The following is a 12,239-nucleotide window of genomic DNA, read 5'->3' on the forward strand; positions in this document are numbered from 1 at the left end:
TCGTAGGGTGTTCGGGCTCCTAGAGCCGGTCCATGCAACCATGGAGATCGAGCAAGTTGATATAGTGATGAATGAGGGGTGCCCTCAGGGGGTTCACTATATATATATTCTCTATATAACTTGCGTTCATGGCCTATTTATAAATATTCTAATCTATGAATTTTTCTTGAATAAAACACAACCCTTTTCTATTCAATCTGTAAGTAACCCCTTTATATGACACCCTTCTGTATGTAAAAATTATATAAATTTGGTGTTTTAAAAACCCCTTATTTTGAACTCACGTTATATATACATATATTCATGAGTGGCCCCCCCAAGGGGGTGCCAAGGGTCATTCCCAATCATGTCATCAATGGGGCAGCCACCGGGGTCAAAAGGGAACTCATCTGGTGAGTCATAAAACTGATCCGTATCAAGATCCTCTTCATATTTAGCATTTTCAGCAAGTGTCATCATGGAAGAGTTGTCATGCAAGTCCTCTTCTAACTTGTCACTATCATTTAGCATATACATTCTATTAAACTTGACAATGGCGTTCTTAAAGGGGTATTTAGATGCATGATCAGTCGTGTACTTATCCCGGTATTTAAAGCACAAGCCTTTGGCTTTTCTATAGTTGAAAACTTCAGGAGGAATGAATTTTTGACTGTTAGGACTAAAGCCATTCCTTGTCTTATTTTTAGCATACTTTGGGTCACTTTTGAAGGGTGGTGCTATCCCAAAACTGTCATATTTCCTTTCAGCATCATTAAAAGTGGGGTAAGTAGGGATTTTGGGACTGCCATTCCCTACATTGTTGCTGCAATAATTATTAGCATATGGGGGTTGCCTGATAAGGTATCTTTGTTGTCTTGCAATCGGTTGCATGCCCTCATTGCGACGATATTTTCGACCATAGCGTTCAACCAATTCTATGGCTGCAAACAAGGTGGCTGGCTTTTGAGCCATTACATTAGCTGAGAAATGCGCCTCATCACTGACTACCTCAACATACATGGATAGGTTCATAAATTGGTTGGTGTACTCCCTCACGGTGAGATTTCGCTGATCAAACTGATACCATTGCCTAGCTAAGCATTCTTTTTCCATCGGGGAGACAAAAACTTGGATCATATGCATCTTGAACTCTTCCCAATCACGAAACTGCTGATTTTCTCTTTGAACGAATCTCCACCGTGTGTGGGCAAAACCTTCTAAATGAAGGGAGGCAAAAATGATCTTTGCCTCATCTGTACGGGGGTAGATGAGAAAGTAGGCTTCCAATTTAGAGGTCCATTCCTCTAGTTCAGCTGGGGATGAGGACTGCCCATTGAATTTAGTAAACACAATCTTGTCACACAGCTCATTTGGGCCTTGCTGCCCATGAATGCCATGTGCTACATGCTGCCCATACATGCCTTGTTGTCCAATCCCCGGCTGTCCAAAATTTCCATGGGGGCCATGCTGCCCTTGCATTACATGAGGACCAAATTGCCTATTAGGACCTTGCTGTCCAAAATGTCCATGTTGCCCATTACCATATGCATGTTGCCCATTGCCATATGCATGCTGCCCATTGCCATATGCATGATGCCCATGTGCATGCTACCCATTGCCATGTGCATGCTGCCTATGCACTCCATGCATTCCATGCTGCCCAAGATTTGCATTGGAGCCATTCCCTTGAGTGTGCAAGTAGCTTCCGTTATTTATGGGGAAGTTGGGGTGCCAAGGATGGGCTTGAAGGATTCGTAACGGGGGAGGGAAGGAGGGGCTCATCATGTCGAATGGAGGGCTCACCCGTCTCATAAGTGCTATGGGGAATGCCATGGGTACCACCGAGACCTTGTGGGTTACGCCCAGTGTCAAAGAGATCGTGCAAGAGCTGCAGAACACGGGGTTCAAGGTACAGCAATGGAAGAGTCTAACAAGAAGAACTCAAATTTTTGATGTCAAAGATCACTATATTGCTTGTCATAATCGTAGAGTTACAACAAAGAAACTGAGCAAACCCATGTTCTTTATATGCTGTCATGAACAGTTTTGGTTTTTCAACAAGTGATCCTCTCCTTGGTAACCAAAGATCCTTATATTTTATTTCAATTTCCACTTTTCCTTAGGTTTTAATGCAGTTTAGGGTGATCTGTAAGCAAGTCACACACGTCCCCTCTGTGCACCACACTTTCAGCACAAAGGTAACGCCCATTTGCAGAAGGACTTTCAAAGAGGAGGATGCAAACATCTGCAACATCTCTCACATCAACATACGCTTGCACCAAATTGGCATAGCTTTTTGCTGAGCCTGTCAAGTATTTGAGGAGATGAGCAGTGCTGGCATTCACTTCGGATTGTAGTAAGGGCCTAAGAACTAGGGAAGGAATCAGGACTACCAGGTCTACATTCACTTCCTTGGCATGTTTCTAAGCTGCTTGCTCAGCAACAGTCTTCCCATAGCAGTACCAGTTCCGTGTGTCTTTGCAGAAGTCAAGGTTGCTCCAACAGTTCTCATCAACCACAACACTTGGATCCCTGATGGGGTCCATGTACACGGCACCTATGGATGAGGTGAAAATGACGCGCTTTACCCCAGCTTGAGCAGCTACATCTAAAACATGGATTATGCCTTTGACAGCCGGATCAACCATCTGCACCGGGTCATCAGTAACAGGAGAAGCCAGATGGAAGACACAGTCACATCCTTTGATGACTGAGCAAAGGCTATCAAAATCCAATAAGTCGGCTTTGACTAGCGTCAATCGTTCTGCAGCTCCTTCCAGCTTCTTAAGATGAGCATTTTTTTTTATCATCCGAATTTCGGACAGTCCCTCTGACGACATAGCCTTTCTCAAGCAGGCGCTTGACAAGCCAAGAAGCTATGAATCCACCAGCTCCAGTCACACACACGGTCGGCATTTGTGCTGCATTGCACACATTAGCATTCATGTCCAACTCCTTCACCATGGCTTGCCAATCGAATGGCACTGCCCCAATGTCCTCAGGCATCCTCGCTCAAAACTGCACACACAGACACAGGCAGAGAGAGAGAGAGAGAGAGAGAGAGAGAGCTCTGAACGAATGCGCCCACCAGCTCTCTTTTCTTTTGAAAAGAAAAGCACTTCGGCTCCCTCTCCATCATTCCAGCAGTCTCCCCGATCACAGGAATGGAGATCGCCCCCCAAAACTCCATGTCTAGCACACCTTGTGATGACAAAAGTCCTCAGGAGTAGGCCAGTGTCGTTCTGAGATAGGACTTTCTTTTCTTTTCCTCTCCCGTCATCGATTATGCCTCCTCCATCTTCAGATTCCTCCCTTCCATCCATTCGAATTCTCCCCCTTTCTCCCAGAATTAGCATTGCCCCTTCCTTCCTTTTCGTCACACGCTCCTCTTTTCCCTCCCTTCTTAGCTTTTTTAAATCCCTCATTAGCACGACACTTTCGTCTAGTTTCTTTGCCAATAATGGCATGAAAATCTCTCACCAGCATTGGATAAGGGTGAGATCCAATTACGGACCTTAAAATATAATGTGTAGTCTCTTCTTTTGTAACCAAGTATCTTATTGCTTCTGATGCCACATCTTTCAACGTACCTGTACCAAACCGGACAGCACGTACCTCAATTCCAAAAAGTCTCATTCTGAATACTTTAAGAACCTGTCGTTCCATATCTTTGGCGCCCATGTAAACAACACATTGTAACCCAAAACAAGCACACACACACTGTAACAGTGATAACTCCATGCTTCTCATAGCACATTTCAATGCTTAGCCTCCTTCTTTCCAACTCCTGGATGTGGAGGGTTGTTATCATTAGGTATTTTTGATGTAGCTGGAGAAGGAGAAGACAAAGTCCTAACATGTTCACCAGCATCAGTTGTGCTTTTCACTCAACCTTGCTCAACATAGGCTGAAAGCATCTCATCATATTCGCCACTTTTGTCTCCAACTCCTCCCCACTATACTCATACGCATAAAATAAATGTAATCACAACAACTAAGTATGTACAAAGTACCAAATCCCATGCACAACTTTTAGGTGGTTTACACACTTCGAATGCGTAGCAATACGACATCCACCCCCTCTAAACCTGCGCATACTCCGGATGTGCCAACTATCCAGGATCATTCAACTCCACAAACAGGTCAAGTCCATCTTCTGATTCTAGTAAACCTGTTTCTCCATCAGCTTCATCATCCCAATGAAATTTCTGCCCCTTTCGAAGCAGCTGATAGAGAACATCTGCAATATGAGCAAAATGAGGAATCTAAATCATGTAAAATACACAAGCTCCCACAAATCTTCGCACCTCTGAAGTAGTCAAGAAATACTCTGCAATCCTGTTTATGGCATCCACCTTTGCAGGAGAAGGCTTTTTGCCATAATATCCAACCATATGCCCAACTATGATGACTTCATTAACAGCAAAGACAGATTTCAGCCCTGAAAGTGTCAAATTTACCTCCTCTAATCGTGTCAATATTTGCTCACAAGCATTCAAGTGATCAGCCACAAACTGTCTACATCCACGCAAATCAAGACTTTCATTCTTTTCTTCTTCTGCACAACCCTTAATAGGCACATCATCTAGAAATTGCATGGTATACTGCGGAATATAGTCTCGAAGAACTCTATGCATAGCATTCATCATATGAGCAACTGAGTTTGTAGCACCTTGTGGCAAGGTACACATCCTCACAAGACCAATAGGTGTCCGCATAGTAGTAATATCCCTGCTTTCCAAGGCAAGCTGAAACTGATCATAACCTGAATACAAGTCACCTAGTGAATAGATGGCTCGTCCTGCAAAAGCCTCAGCAAATTCATCCACAACTGGACCTGTACCCACATTCCTGATTGTCACTTTGTTCACGGGCTGCATATCCTGAATAAATCTCAAAGTACCATTCTTCTTTGGTACAGTAAACCACCTGTTAGAATAAGGTGCAGAGGAGGGTTCCAAAATCCCCATTTTAATCTTCTCATTCAGCAACTCTATCAGCTTTGGCAAGTGTGCTTTAGGCACAGGTATAGGACGTATATTCCATGGTACATGAGGAACAGTGAAGATGACCATAGATGCAACCAATTCAGGACTAATGCAGCCAATTTCATGTGGAAAGAAAGCAAATGCCTTACCATGACGTCCAAGCATCTCTCTAAAACATTCTTTTTCCACTGGAAGCAAAAAATCATCATTTCCAATCTTCAATTCTGCAAGAGTTTCAGCTGTAAACTTATGTCCAATATTTGCAGGATCCCTCAACATAGGCTGCTTCATAGCTTTTTCAATCTGTTCATCACTATCAGAAGGAAGCGGGCCTGCAACCGGCTTAACCTTCTTATCAACTATTTTATATTTTGTGTCAACCTTGGCATCATTCAAGCACTCTTTTCTTTGCTGCAATTTCTGCAAATTTTCAGCATCTTTCAACTCTGTTGGCTGAAAAATTTCAGCCTTTAGCTCTATGGACTGCATGGGTGCAGCCTGAAACTCTGTATGCAGAAATTTTTCTGCATTCAACTCTGTTGGCTGAATGAATTCAGCCCTCGGCTTTATGGACTGCATAGACGCATCCTGAAACTCTGTATGCAGAAATTTTTCTGCATTCAACTCTGTTGGCTGAATGGATTCAGCCCTCTGCAATTCTATTAGCTGATCAAGATCAGCCATAAATTCAGTTTGCTGAGTTTTCTCAGCCTCTAACTCTGTTTGCAGCATAAAACCAGAAATTTCCTGAAACATATCCAAGGTTTGCACAGGTATGATCTTTGAACCCTTGCATACATCAGTTTTCAGCATTGCACTCATCTCAAACAATGTATCTGCATAAGACATCCCTTCATACAATCCATCCACATGCTCTTCTGCTTGCAAAATACCAGCATTCTTCAACTCTTTCTCCTTACGACCAATGTACTGCCTGGCAGCTCTAGGCAAATCTGAAATTTTCTGATAACTTACTGAACTTTCTGAAGTAAACCCAACAAAGTTATTGGAGAAAGACTGGCTGCCAGGAGGCGAGATCTCCTCTTTTCTCCGCTCCGTACCACTGGCGTCTCGCAAGACAGCGGTACCTAATGAAAATCCAACTCCTTCGCAGGTAGTGGTGCCTCATGCAAGGAGTCCCTGTTTCTCGGATGATTTACCCCAACAGTCATAAACTGAACAGCTTGCATACCATCTTTACTGCGTATCCGCGCATAAGCTGATCCGTCATCCATCACTTTTGTTTCCATTCTTGCTTCTGTAATGAAAGGCCGTCCAAGAATAATCGGATAAGAACATGAATCTTGAACAAAGCAATGATAATCCTCTTCAACATTACCAATAGAAATTCTGATACTCGGACAAGCAGCATACATATCACCAGAAGTATTGTTGGCGGCTCTCATGCGCCAGCCATGCTCTGCATCCATAGGCCACTTGCCACTCTCATAAACACCTCGGGCAATAAGATTAATCTCAGAACCATGATCAACTAAAGCGATCAAGGGAATTTGTTTCTCTCCAATCCTTACCACTGTCTCAGTGGTTGCTCTAGCCCAATGACTTCGTGAAAAATGGCTGCGAGGAATGAGAATAGGGGACTCATCATCTTCATACTGCATAGGCTGCACTATTTTCTCCAACTGCGGATTAACAGAAGCATTCTCAACCATCACTGCATCATCATGCTCTTTCCCAAGAGCTCCATGCCACAATCCCTGTAGAGCAGGTCCTTCCATCGCATGCCGTTTCCTCCGCAAAAGATCCTGCATCTGATCCTGTATTTCTCTTCTAGCAATCCCAAGAGCCTCTCCAATAGTAAAATTGACTTCACTATTCAAAATTCTTTCATGAAAAATCTTACTCATATCCATTTGCATATCAAGGTCTGACAAGAGCTTGAATCCTGGCTCTTTTCTTGGTTGCCTCTTTTCTTTCTGCTTGTCTCCCATTGGTTGATCAGAACCTATTTGAGCTGGAGAATTTGACATAGGTGGAGCTGTAACAGGTGGTGAAACAAAGTCACCCCCTCTAATCTTTTTGGAGGAACTAGGACCCTCCTCATCTCTTCTTCTTTTTTCTTCAACCATGGCATCTAAACCCTGCGTTTTAGCAATATAAGCAAAAATAGAATACCTGTCAACAGGAGAATCCCATCCTGTTTCTCCTCGGATGCTAGAGCCCACACAAGTCATAGTAGAAGTTTGAACTTTCCCTCTTCTCGCTATCTCCAAGGCCGAAGACCATAAAGCAGAGTCTCCATCAGATTTCTGCTCAAGCTGGACTCCAAAAGCTGAAGCATCTCCTCTAACACTCACATAAGCTGATCGCGCAGCCATATCATCAACAAGCTTCTTCATACCTCCCTTACCAAAGTTCGTGTCAAGAGGAGCGCCAGTCTCTGTCAGCCATATCTTCCCATCTTGTCCCCAAAACACTACATTCTTCTTACGTGCTTCCTGAAAAGCATCACAATCTCTGCAGTGTTGGTGCTCTGTACTATCACACCAAATACATCGTCGCCCTTTTCTTTGACCAGCTGGAAAAGCAGTCACTGGAGCAGGCGCTACAGCAGGTACTGACATAAGTTGCTCCTTTAACTTACCAACTTCAGCTTTGACTGCTTCAATTGTCAAATCCGCCAAGCCTTTAATAACATCATCTACAGATAAGGGCACTGGAGCAGCAGGTACTGGTGGATTCACAACAGGAGGAGTAGGCTTAGGCAAAGAAGCTGCAGCAGGGGTAGAAGAGGAAGTCTCCAAGGATTTTTCAGGAACTGATCCTGTATTTCGATGCAATCTGACTCTCCTGCGCTGCTTCTTGACAAGAGCATTCACAGCATCAATGATATGTCTCCACTCAGTCTTTAAACCTGAATCAGTAGCTTGATCTTCCAAAAGATCATCCAACTTTTCCTGTAAATCAGCATCTGCAGCTTGCAAAAATAACTCCACTTTCTGCATCTCCAAAGCTTGCTGTTCAGTCCCATCCAACTGATCATAACGGCTTTCAAACTCTCGCAGAAGAGCGGTAACAGAAAGTCCCTTATTAGGCATAGAAACCCATGCTAAAAAATTCCTGCGATTCATAAGACCTGTATCCTCCAGGAAATATTCATCTTTTAATGCCTTTTTAAATTCAGCCCAACCTGCATGTGCCTCTTGAATTTTTGCAATTCGACCTTCAAGAGCGCGCACCACGATCCGCAAGAAATAGCGGCTCCAAACATCTTGAGAAACCCCAAAAAACTTCATCTTTTCCTCATACAAATGCAGGTAAGTTAACACTTGCTGGCCATTAAACTGCTTCATCTCCTGTTGGACAGCTTTCAAAGCATCCATAGCATCACTGTCACGTTTTGCATGAGCTTGCTGCTGCATATACATGGTAAATGACTGAAACAGGTTCTTCATGACATTATCATCTGTCATCTCTTCTTGCGAGTCTCCCATCTTGCTGATGACGCAGCACTTTCACGTCGGGTTCACCAGAAATGTCAAAGAGATCGTGCAAGAGCTGCAGAACACGGGGTTCAAGGTACAGCAATGGAAGAGTCTAACAAGAAGAACTCAAATTTTTGATGTCAAAGATCACTATATTGCTTGTCATAATCGTAGAGTTACAACAAAGAAACTGAGCAAACCCATGTTCTTTATATGCTGTCATGAACAGTTTTGGTTTTTCAACAAGTGATCCTCTCCTTGGTAACCAAAGATCCTTATATTTTATTTCAATTTCCACTTTTCCTTAGGTTTTAATGCAGTTCAGGGTGATCTGTAAGCAAGTCACACACGTCCCCTCTGTGCACCACACTTTCAGCACAAAGGTAACGCCCATTTGCAGAAGGACTTTCAAAGAGGAGGATGCAAACATCTGCAACATCTCTCACATCAACATACGCTTGCACCAAATTGGCATAGCTTTTTGCTGAGCCTGTCAAGTATTTGAGGAGATGAGCAGTGCTGGCATTCACTTCGGATTGTAATAAGGGCCTAAGAACTAGGGAAGGAATCAGGACTACCAGGTCTACATTCACTTCCTTGGCATGTTTCTAAGCTGCTTGCTCAGCAACAGTCTTCCCATAGCAGTACCAGTTCCGTGTGTCTTTGCAGAAGTCAAGGTTGCTCCAACAGTTCTCATCAACCACAACACTTGGATCCCTGATGGGGTCCATGTACACGGCACCTATGGATGAGGTGAAAATGACGCGCTTTACCCCAGCTTGAGCAGCTACATCTAAAACATGGATTATGCCTTTGACAGCCGGATCAACCATCTGCACCGGGTCATCAGTAACAGGAGAAGCCAGATGGAAGACACAGTCACATCCTTTGATGACTGAGCAAAGGCTGTCAAAATCCAATAAGTCGGCTTTGACTAGCGTCAATCGTTCTGCAGCTCCTTCCAGCTTCTTAAGATGAGCATTTTTTTTGATCATCCGGATTTCGGACAGTCCCTCTGACGACATAGCCTTTCTCAAGCAGGCGCTTGACAAGCCAAGAAGCTATGAATCCACCAGCTCCAGTCACACACACGGTCGGCATTTGTGCTGCATTGCACACATTAGCATTCATGTCCAACTCCTTCACCATGGCTTGCCAATCGGATGGCACTGCCCCAATGTCCTCAGGCATCCTCGCTCAAAACTGCACACACAGACACAGGCAGAGAGAGAGAGAGAGAGAGAGAGAGCTCTGAACGAATGCGCCCACCAGCTCTCTTTTCTTTTGAAAAGAAAAGCACTTCGGCTCCCTCTCCATCATTCCAGCAGTCTCCCCGATCACAGGAATGGAGATCGCCCCCCAAAACTCCATGTTTAGCACACCTTGTGATGACAAAAGTCCTCAGGAGCAGGCCAGTGTCGTTCTGAGATAGGACTTTCTTTTCTTTTCCTCTCCCGTCATCGATTATGCCTCCTCCATCTTCAGATTCCTCCCTTCCATCCATTCGAATTCTCCCCCTTTCTCCCAGAATTAGCATTGCCCCTTCCTTCCTTTTCGTCACACACTCCTCTTTTCCCTCCCTTCTTAGCTTTTTTAAATCCCTCATTAGCACGGCACTTTCGTCTAGTCTCTTTGCCAATAATGGCATGAAAATCTCTCACCAGCATTGGATAAGGGTGAGATCCAATTACGGACCTTAAAATATAATGTGTAGTCTCTTCATTTGTAACCAAGTATCTTATTGCTTCTGATGCCACATCTTTCAACGTACCTGTACCAAACCGGACAGCACGTACCTCAATTCCAAAAAGTCTCATTCTGAATACTTTAAGAACCTGTCGTTCCATATCTTTGGCGCCCATGTAAACAACACATTGTAACCCAAAACAAGCACACACACACTGTAACAGTGATAACTCCATGCTTCTCATAGCACATTTCAATGCTTAGCCTCCTTCTTTCCAACTCCTGGATGTGGAGGGTTGTTATCATTAGGTATTTTTGATGTAGCTGGAGAAGGAGAAGACAAAGTCCTAACATGTTCACCAGCATCAGTTGTGCTTTTCACTCAACCTTGCTCAACATAGGCTGAAAGCATCTCATCATATTTGCCACTTTTGTCTCCAACTCCTCCCCACTATACTCATACGCATAAAATAAATGTAATCACAACAACTAAGTATGTACAAAGTACCAAATCCCATACACAACTTTTAGGTGGTTTACACACTTCGAATGCGCAGCAATACGACACCGGTCTCCAAGGGGGGAGGGCGGTTAGCTCACGGGGAGGGACGTACTCCTTGGGTCAATCCGAGGGGGGGGCAATGGCGGAGATGAGGGCGCCCATGTGCTCTATGAGTAAGTCCATCTTGGCCATCATCTTGGAATGACGGTGATCTTGGCGAGTTTCCATCTCCCTGTGGCGTTACTCCATCTCTCGGTGTCGTTCAGCATGATGGGTCTCATGTTGGCATAAGGTTTGGTTGAGCAGAGATAAGCGGTCTATCTCGGGGGCACCCTCTTCAAACATGTCTTCACGATCCTCCTGGGCCGAGCTAGGATCATTCATTGAGGCACGGGAGTCCCTTATTTCACGCTGAAATTCCTCATGGGCCTTTGCTTTACCCTTGCGGCCTGCCATCCCAAGTGCAGTCCACTAGATCCCTTGTTACAGAAATGATGATATCTTGAGCTAGGGAGCTCTCATCGCCAAACTTTTTTATTAAAATGAAAGCTCTCGATCCCCTCTACGAGGCTATTAAAAATATCTCTGAAAATAGATGATCAAGGCTTTTCTGTAATCACTTTTTGTGGGCTAACTGTTTAGGACTGCTACCTGTCCCATATTACCTCTGGGCACAAAACTGAGTGTACCTCCCAAACCGTAGGGCGGAATGGGGAGATTTTTAGTTTAGATTGAAGGGGAAGATGCCCTCTTCAAATCAAGCTATACAACTTGTGCTCAATCACACAAAAAGGCTTTGCTGTAATCAAATTTTGTGGGCTGATTGTGTAGGACTGCTGCCTGTCCCACAGTACCTCTAAGCACAAAACTGAGTGTATCTCCCAAACCGTAAGGCGGAATGGGGAGCTTTTTAGTTCAGATAGAAGATGAGGATGCCCTCTTCAAATCAAGCTATAGAGCCAGCACTCAATCACACAAGAAGGCTTTGTTATAATCAACTTTTGTAGACCGACTGTCTGCAATACCCTGCAAAAGACTCCCTCAAGGAGCATACCTTATCCCAATGGTGAGGATATTATCCCAGACATCCAGGGCCTCAATGGTGGCTCTCAATGCCACATAAAGCCATACATCCTTTGCATCCGTAGCTCATTGCTGAGACCCTTTCCATAACTGCATACCCTGCCCTTCTTGCATTGCATCCACCATATATTACCAAGTGATTCCTGACATTACCAATGCATGTAGGGGCTTGTAGACTCAAATGATCAGGATTCGGGCTATTCCATCAAATGTACCTGCAGCTACAATAATTCTTTGGGCTCCGAATCACCGGGAGGTGGGCAAAGTTCCCCCTGGGCTGGGTTGTGCAGCCCTTCAGGGTCTTTGATGGCAAGGGGGGATCACCCCTCTTTTGTCTTGCCACCTCGCCTAGCATCGAGATTTTCCTCACCCGGAATATACATGGCATACATTTATTAATTAAACACCTAGCTTGAGATGCATTTCAGGAATCAAAATTTTGGCATTTTCATGAAGTGCATGGAATTGGAATGGGGAATAAGGATAGAGAGCTTACCGGCAGTGACTCACTGCCTACTCACCCTTATACAATGGATTTTTTAATCAATTCTTGGC

The 12,239-nt window shown here is 44.2% G+C and overlaps 2 pseudogenes; both read right to left on the bottom strand.

Annotated features, from left to right (window-relative positions):
- Nucleotides 1-2,105: 2,105 nt before the first annotated feature.
- LOC148012591 (cinnamoyl-CoA reductase 1 pseudogene) lies at nucleotides 2,106-2,997 on the bottom strand (annotated as a pseudogene).
- Nucleotides 2,998-8,724: 5,727 nt separating this feature from the next.
- LOC148012592 (cinnamoyl-CoA reductase 1 pseudogene) lies at nucleotides 8,725-9,718 on the bottom strand (annotated as a pseudogene).
- Between the last annotated feature and the right edge of the window lie 2,521 nt (nucleotides 9,719-12,239).

This window comes from Lygodium microphyllum, chromosome 27 (assembly GCF_053477565.2).
Source record: "Lygodium microphyllum isolate KBCC chromosome 27, Lygodium_microphyllum_v1.1.10, whole genome shotgun sequence".
In the NCBI taxonomy this organism is placed as follows: Eukaryota; Viridiplantae; Streptophyta; class Polypodiopsida; order Schizaeales; family Lygodiaceae; genus Lygodium; species Lygodium microphyllum.